The sequence below is a fragment of the Argiope bruennichi genome, chromosome 5, assembly GCF_947563725.1.
Source record: "Argiope bruennichi chromosome 5, qqArgBrue1.1, whole genome shotgun sequence".
Lineage (NCBI taxonomy): Eukaryota > Metazoa > Arthropoda > Arachnida > Araneae > Araneidae > Argiope > Argiope bruennichi.
The window spans coordinates 37618698-37633965 of NC_079155.1; the positions used below are offsets into that span (position 1 = coordinate 37618698).

At 28.6% G+C, this 15268-nt stretch overlaps 1 protein-coding gene across 2 annotated transcripts in view; it reads left to right on the forward strand.

Annotated features, from left to right (window-relative positions):
* The window catches only part of LOC129969666 (synaptotagmin-7-like), a 292924-nt gene that overhangs the window by 21273 nt on the left and 256383 nt on the right, over positions 1–15268 (forward strand). The gene's annotated exons all lie outside the window — the stretch shown is intronic.

The window sequence follows — 15268 nt, forward strand, 5'->3', positions numbered from 1 at the left end:
GGGACGTTCAGATCATGGGAAAGACCCGCTACACCTGTGCTAGGGCGCCGGCAGATCTACAGTTGTGACGTTAAAACTGTATACCTATTTTCATCCAGATAACTTCACATTTTCTAATTAACGTATTCATAAGGATACATTTTTTGTTAATGGATTTCTTTTAAAATATGATAGAAATCTGCAAATCGGATGTAAATAAGTAGACTAAATCTCATTTTTTTAAGATGAAGAAACTTTCCAGTTTAACATGTTGGTATTAAAATAGATTTAAATCCAAAAAAATATTTTTATGAAAGGTTTAAAACAGGGAGATTCAAACAAATCTAGAGATTGGGTATTTTTAGTGGACGCAATAGTTTTTATCTCAGTATATCACATGCAAGAAAGTAAATAAATAAAGTGATAAAATTCTTTTTACATCGATTCATTCTAATTCAAGAATGAAATTAGAATTCTTAAAGCTAATGTATTCTTAAATGCATCTAATGTTATTTAAGGGCAAAATTTGAAAAATATAAAATTTGTTCTTTATTATGAATTAAAGTTACTTTGGCAACGTTAGAGCCATCCAACAGGCTCATTTAATTAGCAAAATTACAGACCTTCAGCTACAGGACGACATAAGACTAATTAGAAATCCTCAGATGTCGAATTTCAATTGACACGATTGGAAAGCATTTCATTTGCACTTCCCTCAGTCTCTATAATATATGGAAAATGAGAAATAATTGCAAATGATTTAGATATTAATCGAATCAGTTCCTCTCTGTTAATTATATTTATATCGTGATATTTAAGGAATTCAATTTCACTGAATGAATTTATTTTATTTAAAAAGAAAAGAATTTTAAACTAATTCATTTGATTTCTTTTCCAGTTTTAATTCATGTCTTGACTTAAGTTTTTGTAAATAAAAAGTCATAAAAGATCCAGTTTTAATATTTTAAGTTAAAACATTTCAGTTTTCAATAAAAGAAATAGTAACAGAAAATATAATTTTCTGTTTTCGCCTTTATGGAGATTGCCAGACCAGATCGGCATTGAATTAATTATGATTATTTGTCTAGATCACTTAATTTGTCACTATCGATCATGAATCGTCATAGCCATCATTAGTCATCAAATCATAACAAATTCTCATAATGTCTTGGGTGTATGAGTTTGAGTACAATGCAGTCATATCCAAAATATTTTGATTCATGCCTGATAATCTGTTACAATAGAATGGCACAAGTTCTTTGCAATTGACATAGTAGAAGTAATGACTACAGATGAATATTATTTCTGTTTCCGGTCTAAATTATGTAATAGTTTACTATCGATCATGAATCGTCATTGCCATCACGCTTTGAGAGAAGACAGTCATCTATTTGAGCAAATGATTCGAAGTAGACAATTGCTTAATTTAAGACTCTCTTATCTGAACAACTCTTGGCCATTCTACTAATGTAGTTGACAATTCATAAAATACCTATCAGCATTACAGATATTCATAAATTCTTTGTCTTGTTTTCTTCAAATTGATTGTTTCCATGCATTTTTGCAATTTTCACCCTTTCAAACTGGATTGCGACACCATATACCATTGAGACTTTTGCTCGTCTTGATATTAACAACCCTTTGATTAATCTGACCATTTACAGTATACCCTGTATTGTTTTATTTCGTACATATTTCTACGAATTTGTTAATTAAAAGCATAACTATCTTTTTTTTTTGAAATTATAGTTACTATTAGAATCATAATCTTTTCGCACCTATACTGAAAGAGCATGTCGCTAAAAGACAATAAATAAACGCATGCTATTGCTTATATATGTTTCATCACTTTCATGTTTACTATAAGAACAATTATTGATAAATTATTGGGTTCAATATTGGATATTGGGAAATTCAATGTACTGATAATTCTAGCAAAGATACAAAAAAAAAAAGAGAAACTTTTACCAAAATAAATACTGTTAACAAAGAATGACAAAATGTGGCTGTATATGTCTTCCTTGTAAGAAATATAAGAACATTGTACAACAAACAGCTTTCAATAAAATTAGCTGAAAGTATCCTTTGCGGAACCGCTGAGCGCTTAATTGATTCTTGTCAAACCTCACCCAACCAAGCGTCACTTTCCCACTTGCTAACAAAATAACCAATTTCTCCTCAAAGTCACAAAAGTGTCACCCAACTTTGCAAAAGTTTTCTCGCCCGTTGCATTTCCACTTCATAAGAATCGATAACTTTTCCTTGTGCTGTCAATCACCAGCATTGACCTGACAGAGAGGGGTATTACGATAGCGATTATCCCGCCAGAGACGCACCCTTCGAACCCTTTCACAGAATCGTTGCAATCTACTTTTCAATCGATGAATCGAACCCTTGACGAAAGAGCGGAGATAGGAGTGCAAGGCATGAAACAATTGCTTTTTACTTGTCCCTGCAGTAGTTGTAGGGCACTATCGAGTCAGACCAATTTGCTCCTGTGTCTTCTTTGCTTTGTTGGATTGGAATCTAGTTTTTGTTAATGCGAATTGGTTCAGGAAGGAAAGTTTTTTCGATGGAATTCTGAAGAGGGGAACATTTCAGGTGAGACTGCTTGATGTGATTGTCTGACGGTTATTGGTTTGGGAATTTGGGTCCGCGAAATTAGAATCGATTCGATAGAATTGAGTTTCGCTGGACAGCAACTGAGCATAATACTTGTTTGCTGTCCCGTAATATGAATTTAGTTTCCAGAAAAGTTCTCTGCATTCTGTATTCATTAAAAGGAATTGGAGATTGGATTATAAATGACAAATCGATTTTCATTTCTTCAGGAAATATCAGATCGATTAAATTAACACCCACATTGTATGTAAAGATAATGATAAATGATCAAGATAAGTTTTTTTCTTTAGTATTACGCCTTTCTTTATAATCTTTCGTTTGTATGATATCCCAATCAAAACATATGCGTCAATCATTGTGATTATTTCCCTGTTTATATATTTATTGACTCATATTAAAATTTTTGATGCCTTAAATTACTCATTTGAGGATCGATTTTTGAAATAATAAAAATGTATTTCTACAAATGAAATTTTTAAAATTTCAAATTTTTAAAATAAAATTTAAATAAAATTAAAAATAAAATTTTAAATTTCTTAACTTTAAAATTCTTTGAAGATAAGGGGTTTCCATATATTAGGTAAAATAAGTGTTAATAGAAGAATTTCAGACACTAAATATTTCAGACACTAAATATTTTCTGTTCGGACACTTAGTTGGTTATTCGTTACAAAATTCTACAAACGTTATTCGAATTGAAATTAATAATGAATAGATAAATGGTGCTTTTATGTTTTTGAAATTATTTTGATAGTTTCCAGAAATACATTCAAAGCTTTAAATATTTTTAAGTGAATATAAAAAAAAATGTGTATATCGAAAATATACAAATTTAATCCTGTAACCTGACATTATGCAAATTTATTTCCTTCAATATTTATATAATATTTTGCAAAATAATTTTTAACTAGTATTAGCTGTATGAAAAGAACTCTCTTACAGCATAATCCTTTTATTGTTTGTCTACATTTCTGGATATTTCTTTCTAAAGAATCTAAAAAACAGCTAAAACTGTTTCATTTCTTTTGTTTGCCTCCAATGATTTTGTAAGGAACATCAGCTTTCTGTCGGATATCTACCTATATCCACCCTTTTGATTTCCTTTTTCTTTTCTGTCATCTCGTAAAAAATTAATCCAAACTTTTTAACTTGGTATTCTTTTATTTACCTCGATTCTGAAGGCTTCAGGCAGCATTTGCAGGCTAATTCCAGAAATTTTTCATAAGAAAACACAAATCATGACCAGCAAATCGAAGGATGGCAATGGCCTGAGTTTTACCCAGCTGTAATTATTATGAGTTCCTATACACAATAATAGAGAACCTGGGCAAAACCATTGGTCATCTCTTTGCTTGATGTTATTCCGGCAGCAACAACTTTCTGCACCCATCCTAGTGGGATTCATGCATCGACTAATGAAATCTTTTAACTCTAGTAATAATGTGATAAAATCGCTGGAATTTATTTTTGTTTCATGCCAAAGTATTGTATTTTGTCTTTATTAATCGTATTTTCGAAATCGCATTGTAATTTTCATGGTGGATCACATTTAGCATAAAATTGTCCAACAACATTGAAACGATACCTCGCGGGCATTCAGAATATTAAACAACATTGTGGAAATATCGTATAATATCTAAGGGAATATAATGTTCTTGTGCCAATAGGGAAGTTAGAATTAATCTTTTCAGAAATTGAATTATTGACACTTCATGTCGATTTTTTGGAATTTAACATGGCTTATTCGATTCCATATTCGTATTCCATGTAAAAAAAAATATGCTGTTTTGAAGGCGCGATTAAATTTATAACGGTCTCCATATTATATTACAGACTATACGACATCGGTTCCAGCTTGAAACGTTTAAAATCTTTCGACATCAATTTTTCGATACATTCTTTATATCAATGTTATTCTTTATACCAATGTATCAATCTTTCGATATCATAATTAATCTTTCGATTCATCAGCGATGTGAAAGTCGTAGAATATTTGAAATAATTAATGTTTCTTGATCATTTTCATGAATTTGTATACTTTTATGAAGAAAAATCTTCAGAATATATCTGTAGAAATTTCTGGAGCAGGCATTTTGAAATTAAGCTAAAAATATCCTGGATACAAATGGAAAATATCATCCATAATCAAACAGAACTGGTATTTTTTCAAATAATCTACAACTTCCATTTCGTCAAAAGCATTACACGGAATTCTGGTGATTACATTGAAGTACTACATGCTTTTGAAGCTAGTTATCGAATTGTATCAGCAGTGATTCTTTTACTACCGATATTAAATTTCCTAAACTTGTAAATTCGATCATGTATTAAATCTTCATTAAAATACGATACACATATTGGTATTAATACATATGCAAATGAGATTATATTCCGAAATATTTTATTGAAAATTATTTCGCTACATTTTTCTAATTAAAATAACTATCATTTACTTACATATATTATTCTATGATTTCATTAATAACTTCCATTTTGTTTTCAGTCAAAATCATATAGACTCGTATCTGGGGTTGAAAATAATGTCGATATATTAAGATAATTTCATTATAGTGCAGTAGTAGAATAAATACTTTTATTATTACTATCATTATTTATCCTAGAATATTTTTTTCTGTTCACGCTTGGGAGAAGCCGATCTTCTTTATCAATCGATTTTTCTTCCGAAACCCAATTTCACGCCACGCAAATTTAATTAGTCCAAGAAAGAAATCTCCTACAATTGATTGCTATGAAGAAAAAAATAATGACCCAGAAGTCTTTTCCAATTAACATATTATCTATAAAGTATTGCTTTCAATTGTTCGAAAACTGCTTTCAAACGGCATTTGATTTTAACTGACTTTTTTTTTGTGAAAAAATAAGCCTTTTTAATATGCTGAATTTAATAAAGTGCAGTTTTTTATTTAGATATGCAAAAATTTATATATTATTTAATGATTGCAATAGCGTATTTGCATAGTCTGTGCTTCGGGAGATAGATTAGTTTCCAAGAGACTCACGATTAGTATATGAAACTTCCAGAGGTTTAATTGGGAAGATTTTGAACGAAATTATGACTCAAGTATCATATTAATTCAAATGTGAATAATGCTAAAGTAAATTTTGTTTAATTTCAAAATCAGCAGAAACTTAAGAAATGCATCTTAATTATCTATTGCAAAAAAACTTAATTTTCTAGAATAAGTTGGAATAACAAATATGTTTTATTTCTCCTATGCATCAATCAATTAGCATTATTTTTGAGGATAGTTAAATTTCAGACAACCTTGCATTATAAGTGACTATTTAGAACTGCACCCTCCAATGATCATTAAGGCATTCTTAATTAGATATAATTTGGATTTCAGTTCTTTTCATCCTAGAAAATGATAAATGTAAGTGCAATGAAAATAAAAATTGTATATATGTATAATAAAACTTTTGGTAAATAAACAAGACAGAAGTTAATTGAAATATTAGCTTGATATCAAATCATATTCGTTTGTTTAATGATTAATCACAACCCATTTATAGCAATCTTCAAAATTTCTTTGTTCAAATTGTGTTTAGACCTCGAGTAACATACAGATCCCGTAAATATGAAAACAGAAAAGAAATCATGGGGACGCATTCTAAATTAATAAACGATCACCGCTTTGTCAAAATCTTGCTGAGTGAGCATTCATTTTTGCTTCCTTATTTTCACGTGCTATTATAACATCATGTTGAACAGTACAGCATGATGTTACATAGGTTTTCATTACTATTCAAGGTACATAAATTAGATCCTAAGAAGTAAGGGAAAGGCAGATGTCCACACAAGCGGAAGGTTAACGTGTATTTGAATTAATGTGGTTAAGAATTAAGTACTTTAAAAGAATGCCAATTAAATCGATTTTTTACACCCACACATAAACACGGACATGACCGTCTGCACTCTTAAGCGCGCACACACACGCACACAGTCACATATATACACATATGCACGCACACAATTCTTTGGAGCATTTTTCCACAGTATATTTGACAAATGAATTAAAGACATTATATTTTTAAGTATATCGAAAGTAAATGCTTTTGTGAAAGTATATATACATTAAAAAAATCTTCCCATTATTTACCTTAGAAAGATATGAAGTGAAATGAAGCTATCTTTCATTTTAAAGTAAATTTTTATTCACGTTTTTCTGAGTAATAACCGCATACAAACATCACTTTAATGACTTCTTTTTGTTTGGCAATGAATAGTAGAATTTTTCAGTAATGGGGGAAAAAAAGCCGCTTGTCAAATTATTGCCTGCTGTGGAGAATTGGAACTTATCATAAAATAAATGCTATTCACAAGAAACATTCCAAATTCCTTTAGAAGCTGTCTTTTTTATTTTATTATGTACGCATCACGTGAAAAATATGTTTGTTTATCATTTTCCGCGCACAGTTAGAATCCAATTGAATGCTGTATCAAGATCACCCAGTAGATTTACATCCGAATTTTATGTCGATGATTTGTATGTTATATTTCACATTTAAGGGATGTGACAAACCTTATTGTTGGTTTAATGCCAAAATGAAGTATTTCCAACTCTCGAAAATGTGAATTATGCATATATGAGGTGATATTTCCAGACCAATTGAACAACTTATAAAAGTGGTGGCAGGTTGCCAAGTCCCTGTAATTGTCAATGAAGTCTGTGTATTAATGCGAGTAACCATCTGTAGCAGGAAATATTTCACAAAAATAAAAACGCTTATGGTTCGTCAGGGAAGGATGAAAGTACTTTGAACGCTGTTGAAACTCATTTGTATTCAAAACTCGTCCGATCTTTTCTTACTTTAGTAAAATGAACTATGCAGAAAAAGAATCAAAATATTCTTGTTATTTATTTTCGGCTTTTATGTAGTACTTTCCCGGATTTCTTAAGGATACCCAATTGTTATAAAATATATTTTATGCTCAATTACTATTTATAATTCAGTGATTTAATTTTTCCTTTTCTTTAACTTTTTCTTCTGAATATAATGAAAATTTAGGAACTATATATCATAAATAAATTGTTTTATAAACATATTTTCCTTACTCTATGAAACTTTCAGAATTTTAAAAATTATTTCTGCTTTTTTGTCTTTATTTTATAATATTTTGTTATAAATATAACAGCGTTTTGATATGAATATTTTTTTTCAAATTTCCACTCTTAGATGGCGCCATCTACACGAAAGAAACATTTAATTAAATTAGTTGATTAATTATATTTAAGAACTAAAAATTTTAAAATATTGTGTTGCCACTCGAGAACATTCAATTCTAGAAAATTTCAAAGCTTTTACATTTTGAGAAGCGATAGAAAATCTGTTATAAAATTCGATTATAACAAACATAAAACGTGTAAAGTAAATAAAAAAAATATGAAAAATTAGTTATGTTAAGAAGTTTAAAATATTTACAGTTTCATGATTTTTTTACCCTTATTTTTTGGCTATTACTTCACAATTACTGCTGCTAGTTAAACTCTAACTCTCTGCTGGTTAATCTTATATATAGCTTTCGTTTGAATATTTTAATTTAAACATATGAAGAATAAATAAGCTTGCTAAATAAACAGGCTAAATAACTAACAATAACAATTTTACTAACAATAAGAGATAAGAAATTTTATTCATGAGGAATATCTGTACCTGATTACTTGGTTGACATCAGCAGATGACTAAAATTTAATTGTATCCACCCGTAATTAATCTCGAATATTCTTACTTTCATTTCATTTAAAAATACTATCTTCCTTCTTTTTTTTTTCAATGGAAGAGGAAGAAATTGTTTCTGCTGGTTTATATCGCAGCTATTAAATAATGAAACTTAGAGCCATTATTGATTATTACTGGATTTAAAAAAATCCAGCTCTTGCCATAAGAAAGAAAATCGATTATTGAATCTTAGAAAATTTATTCCTTAATAATAATTTTCATCGGAAATTACTTCATGGTTAGGGTTTGGAATTTATATTCTTTAATAAATAATTTGTTAGCTTTAAAAAGAGGAAATTTAATGATGTTAAATTAAAAATAATGCATTGTTAAATATGGTACGAAAACCGTCCAATTAAAATAAGTACTTGGGAGGCAGTAATAATCAAAATATTTAAAAAATCCCACTCTTGTAACTCAGAAACTTTAAAATATTTTAAACAAATTTTTACTATAATCTGAAAAATATTTTCTATTTTCATTAAAATTAAGTCAAAAATTTGATGAAATATTTAATGAAGTATATTATAAATGGCTCAAGATATTAATTTTAATTTTGTTCATTGTTTAAGATCCGAAACTTTTTGTTATAAATTCATAGTTTAAGTAAATAGAAAGATTATTAATTTTGTTTGTAAGTGTATATATATATATATATATATATATATATATATATATATTAAAATGTTCCGCTCAAAATTCAAGTGAACCTAAGACTGAATAAAATTTTTACTTTGGTTTAATATATTCAGTATCTTCTTTATTCCTAAGTTATAAGAAATTAAATGAATAATGTATGTTATACTAAGATCATAAAGTAAGTTAAACTTGATGGTATAAAATGTATGAAAAAATATCACGTATATTTAAATATACTAGTTATGCTGTAGTTTCACAAAGAGGCAAACTAGGCATCTAGTAAATGTGAAGGGGTCACAAGAAAGTCATTACGAAAATTTAATTTTTTAATTGTCAAATAAATAAGTTTGTAAAAAAAAAAACAAATTATATAAGGAGAATAACACTTTATCATGTATAATTATTCAAGTTCCTATATGTTTCATTATGATGACTTAAGAATACTAATATAGTAAGAATATTCATAAAACCGAATATCTGCCTCAATAATTTTATGTACAAACATAAAACATTAGTGTAAAATATCAAATCTACAGTGATAGTAGATAAATCAAAGCAAATATATATTGAAACTGTTACTAAAATGAAAAATATATGATCTATTATAAATTACTATTATGTTTAAAAATGTGCTGAATTTTTAAACTAAGTTGTCGGTTATTTTCAGAGTCGGTCTCATAATATACAATGTCTATTGTTGCAAAATACGCTATTGCTATTGTTACAAAATATATATATATATATATATATATATATATATATATATATATATATATATATATATATATATATATATATATATATATATATATATATATATATATATATATATATATATATATATATATATATATATATATATATATGTAGCAATTCGTCATAAATGTAATACCTTTTTCCTATCTAAAAAACGAAATGGTGAGATCTGTTAAAATTACTGTACACATAAAATTAAAATTTTAATGCAAATTAAAATAATCCACTTTTTATAAATGAAATTATTTAAAACTGAAGCATAGGTAAAAAAAAAAAAATCAAACTTAAATACAAAGTATTGCACTTTATATACAATATTATATACTGACTCCGAATCTTATTTTTATGTATGTTGCTGAATTTAATACACTGGTGTCAGATACATATCATAAATATCGATCATGAAACAGTTTCACCTGGTCACGGTTTTCAGAGCATTTCCTGGATGTGACTTCACATAAATGACGTAATCGAGATATTAAAATGCACAGATGGTGCACACTTGTGGGATGTTATCTTTGTGTTGTGTAGAGATAAAACATTTATTTTTATTAATCTTTGCTATTTTTTTATAAACCATGGGATGGTTCTCTCGCTTTCGCTAATGAAGTTGCTACTTCTCTCTTCCCACAAAAATTGTGGACATAGGATAAGGTCGCCGAATCCCAAACAAATAATAAACGGATGAGTGTGCAGGTTTTTGATTTCAGAGTTTCGCACCTTAAACCTAACTGATTTTCAGTACAGAAAGGCAAATCGAATAACATTTTTGGCATCTATTTTCATTATCGAAATTAAGTGACACAAAATAACAATTTTAATAATGAGGTCACGTGACGAGTATGATTTATTTAAGCTGCTGTGCTTTTGAATTATCGCTTTTAAATGCTTGCAAAAAATAAGCATTTGTGGATGATATATTCTTTGATGTCGTCATTAAATACTAGATATTTAATAAATTTGTGCATCAAATTTTATTTTCCTGGAAGAGTATTTTCTGGTTATTGTGTTCGCTTGCTCTCAAACTGCCAGGAAAACATATTTCCTGTCAATAATTTCTACAGAAAATTCGCTAGAAGTCTACAAATTTGATGTAAATTCCATGTTACAAATTTAATTTATTCATTTCAATGAGCATTTGTATAATTATGTTCACAGTTAGACAAACATATTTCAAAAATATTTATTACGGACAAGGAAAGTCTCAAACAGGAATCATCAAAATCTCGAATTCGAATTTTCTTGACGATAACAATACTATCTTTTTATATATATGAAAACATAATTAATATAAATAGTGCCAGGAATACCAAGCTTCGCTCGCAGTTTTTTTTAAATCACATTTTTTTGGAGAAACTATTTAGATATGAATCACATACTGATTACATATGAATATTTTTCAGTTTTACCTACATATGAACTGGTCATTTAAATAAAAAAAAGCATAAATGCATTTAATTCAACATGCAATTTGAATTGGTTAATACAATAATTGCATAATTGATATTAGGTGTGAGCCGAACGTATTCCTTTTTGGGTACTGTCTATAGCATCATCTCACAACATTTTTAAGTACTGGTTGGTTATCATCCTATGGACAATGCATGAATTCGAAAAATTTGGGAAATGGCGCCATATGACATTGTCAGCATGAGAGTAAACAGAAAAACAGCTCTTGCATATATATATTCTTATATATTATACAGCTCTTATATAAAATTCTTATACATCTTATATATATATATATATATATATATATATATATATGCATATAAGATGTATAAGAATTTTCAGCCTAATCGGACTTGTGAACTGAAAGATAGAAAAGTAGTTATCTTTTGATAGATCTCGCATTTTTCTGATCGAAATTGTCCTTTTTTTTTCTTAAACTATTTTTAGTTTAAGGGAAACTTTGAAACTGGTTGATAATTTAACATAAAGGATAAATCGATATATGATATAATGGATATACATATATCTTGAATTTAAGCCTAATTGGAATAATGAATTGAAAATTAGAAATAAAAGATGGCAACAGTGTGTGCGTTGGGGGAGGGGGTATATTTGGCTTCGACAGATTTAATATGCATTAATTTTTTTACACAGAGGATTTTAGATGGAATCGAGTTTCGAATCTCAAACTTTTACCACGACCCTTTTTAAACCTAACATTACATTGCATGTATCCAATCTAATCGATTCATTATAATAACATAATCTTGATAAATATTTGAAAACATGAAATTATTACAATAACCACTTGGAGAGCAATTTTTATTCTTCGTGCAAAGTAAAAAACATACATTTCATGTCTTAATTACTGCATTGTGCTGTACCTATATTACTGTAAGGAAAAGTTCTAAACTCTGCAAAATGTTACAATGCGAAATTTTATTGGCTGTTTCAGAAACTGTCGAGACTATATAAAACACGCCCAGTACTTGCAATTCCTCAGGCGTTTTCAGTCGAAATTCAACAATAAAAATCGGATCAGAAAAATAAGTCACCTAGAAGGGTCGTAACAAGTTGGAAACAATTTGTATGTGCAACGTCTTCACTACAAATATTTCCCCTTTATTTGATTCATTCGTGCCGCCTCACTGTCATAGCTTTACCCCACACCGTTTATTGTATTTTTACGAGCAATTTAGAGTGAAACATCGGGGCATTCAGAGTTCGAGAGAGAAAAATCTCGCTACAGACGTCATTAATTTTCACCCTTCTCCACTAAAACTTTTCCTTTTCTTTTCGGCCACCAAGTTTTACTGCATCCAGGATATGAATGAGAGGTACCAAAATAATTATTTTTGGGATAGCACAAACTTCCTTCAGATGATAATAAAAATAGTTGCAGAAGTTTTGGAAAAGAAAATTTCCATGGCCTATTTATGGAGGCTTTCGCTCAATTTAGTCAGGGTCGTTCTTGCTAAGAATAGATAATTTGATAAAAAAAATAAAGCTTGGTGATTTTCTTTTAGCTGAATTGAACTTTCGTTTGTTCTGGTTAATTTACGTAATGATATTCGTGGTGCAGTTTCTTGGTGGGGGCCATACGTTTGGAGTTAATATAAAAGTGAGCCGGGGAAAAGGAAAACTCATTTGGGAGATTATGTAGTTTGCATGATGGTGGTTCATATTTTAAGCTTAAACTTGAGAGCCCATATTGTCTGCCTATAAAAGCGAGATGAAAAGATGAAAATCTACATTTTGATAATAGAATGAAATCTTTCAAAGAAGAAAAGTAATAAATTTTGCGAAATTTTATTAAAAATAAAACGTAAGTCATTTTTGCCTTGAATTGTTAAATAAAAAACAAATTTCGATGAATTTGTTAAAGAAAGAGATGTAAAATACTACGTACTATGTGACTGATATTTACCTAGCTTATTAAAATGCTTTTTCTTTATTTCAATACTAAAATAAGAAATATGCTTTGCATAATGTTTTCAATTTTAATTTCTCTCATGCGAAAGTTTTATTCCTTTTTAAGTATTTTCAAGTTTAGTTATATTTTTTATGCCCTGAAAAGTAAAAAAAAAAGAATATCTTATGTTTTCTTATATTCATTCAAAGCATCAGAAAAATATTAAATATATTAAAATAAAATTGAAATAATATTAACATGCATGATAATTAAAATATTATCCAAAACGAGCATGAATTGAAACTGAAAATTAATGCAAATATATATATGCCGGCTTTGCATTATTAACAAACAATCGTCTAACTTTATTGCCACGCTACATAATAAAAAGACAATAAGTGAAATAAATTCGAAATCAAAATTTTATGTACTTTTGGATTCAAGCTCTGCATTTTCTTACTTTTTATGATAAAATATAATTTTCATAACTTTTAAAATAAAGATAAAAGTGATCGAAAATTATATATTTCAAATTGGAATGCAATTAATGAAATAGCAAAGTACTTTTCTGCTTTTTTAAAACTTTGGAATATAATAGTAATCATGTCTTTTTAATAAGCGTTCTTTTTTTTTTTTTTCCTCTTCAGTAATCAATTAGTGCATCATATATTGTTGTCCAATTATAAAAATATATTTTTCAATATAAATAATGACATTTCATCGAGTAATGGAAATTAGAGAGTCTTAGCCGCAAAATATATGTAGCAACTTAAATTCAGTGGGAAAAGCTTACTTGTGTAGTATGAGTATCATCCAAAGAAAAGATTAAAGTAAGCTTCTATTCTCGGCTGGCCTTATTTTATTAAGAAAGATTTATAAGCATAAAAGACCATATTATAAGGATTTATGACACATTTTATTTTATCTTCTGTCCAGAAAATGTTTGAGAATGGTATTAGTCAGACCTAATCGAACGTTTATAGTGTGATTATTATTATTATAAATATTGCCCTCTAATGTAATATTTCTGTCTTAAAGAATAAGTCCAGGTAGCTTAATATGTTGTTGCTGGAAAATGAGTCCCGTGGATTAGGCGCTCAGCAGCCTGAATAACAGATAATGATGCTTTATTCTTCAAGAAAAGAAAAAAATACAGCTGAAGCGTACACAGAACAACTTAGAAATTAACAACACACAACGAGCAAATCATATTTAAACACTCACTGCAGCATAAAACCCTCTCACACACACACATCCTTGAAGATAAAGGCTCCAAAGAAGGATTTCGTTTAACTGCTTGATTGAGCTCAACTTAATTATTTCCACTCACTTTTGGCTGACTCTCGTTTGTGTGCTCTCACTTTTTGCCCATGACAAAGCATTGAACACTTGAGGAGGTAAGCTGTAATTCGAATCCCAATGGAGCTTTCGCTGTGACTCTGAAATATTCTGGATCCTTTATGACTGTCGTCAAAGTCGCCAGATTTCGCGATAAGTTTGTTATTGACACGGCGCTCATTCAGCAGCCATTATTATGCCTGGCAAACAATCTTACTTAAAAGAAGGCTTACAAGATAGGAAAGTAACGTTACAAATTCGTAAAAATATAATTCTGAGTGGGGGATAGTTTCCTTTTCATTTATTCATTTATAGATATTATAAAGATGCAGCATGTTAATTACTTTCCTGACTTCTTTTCTAAATACTTCATCGTAAAATTCATTTATTGTTTTTCATTGTAATAAGACGCAGCTTTTCCTTTAAAGTATTCGATTTAAATGAATCTACATTAGTAACATTTAATTAGTAATAAAAGAAATTATTTATTAAAATTCAAAATTTTTTGTTTTCATTTATACATCGTCTTACATCAGACCTTTGAATAATTATATAAACGTTACTTTAATGTACTTTAAATTTGGAATCCGTTGCAACATTAGCAAATAAAAAATGTGCATAAAAATAAAATAATAAAACAAATGGGGGTGTGCAGTTAATTGTGGCCTGCGAATATGACATCCATTAACTCTTTACGGACCATTTTTTTCTAATAATGCCATAATACATTAAAATATCTCTGATACTGAGATTGATTTAAAAAACAGAAACTCATTTAATTTATGAGATAAAATAAACAATGCGTTGATTAATTTAAATAATTATTAT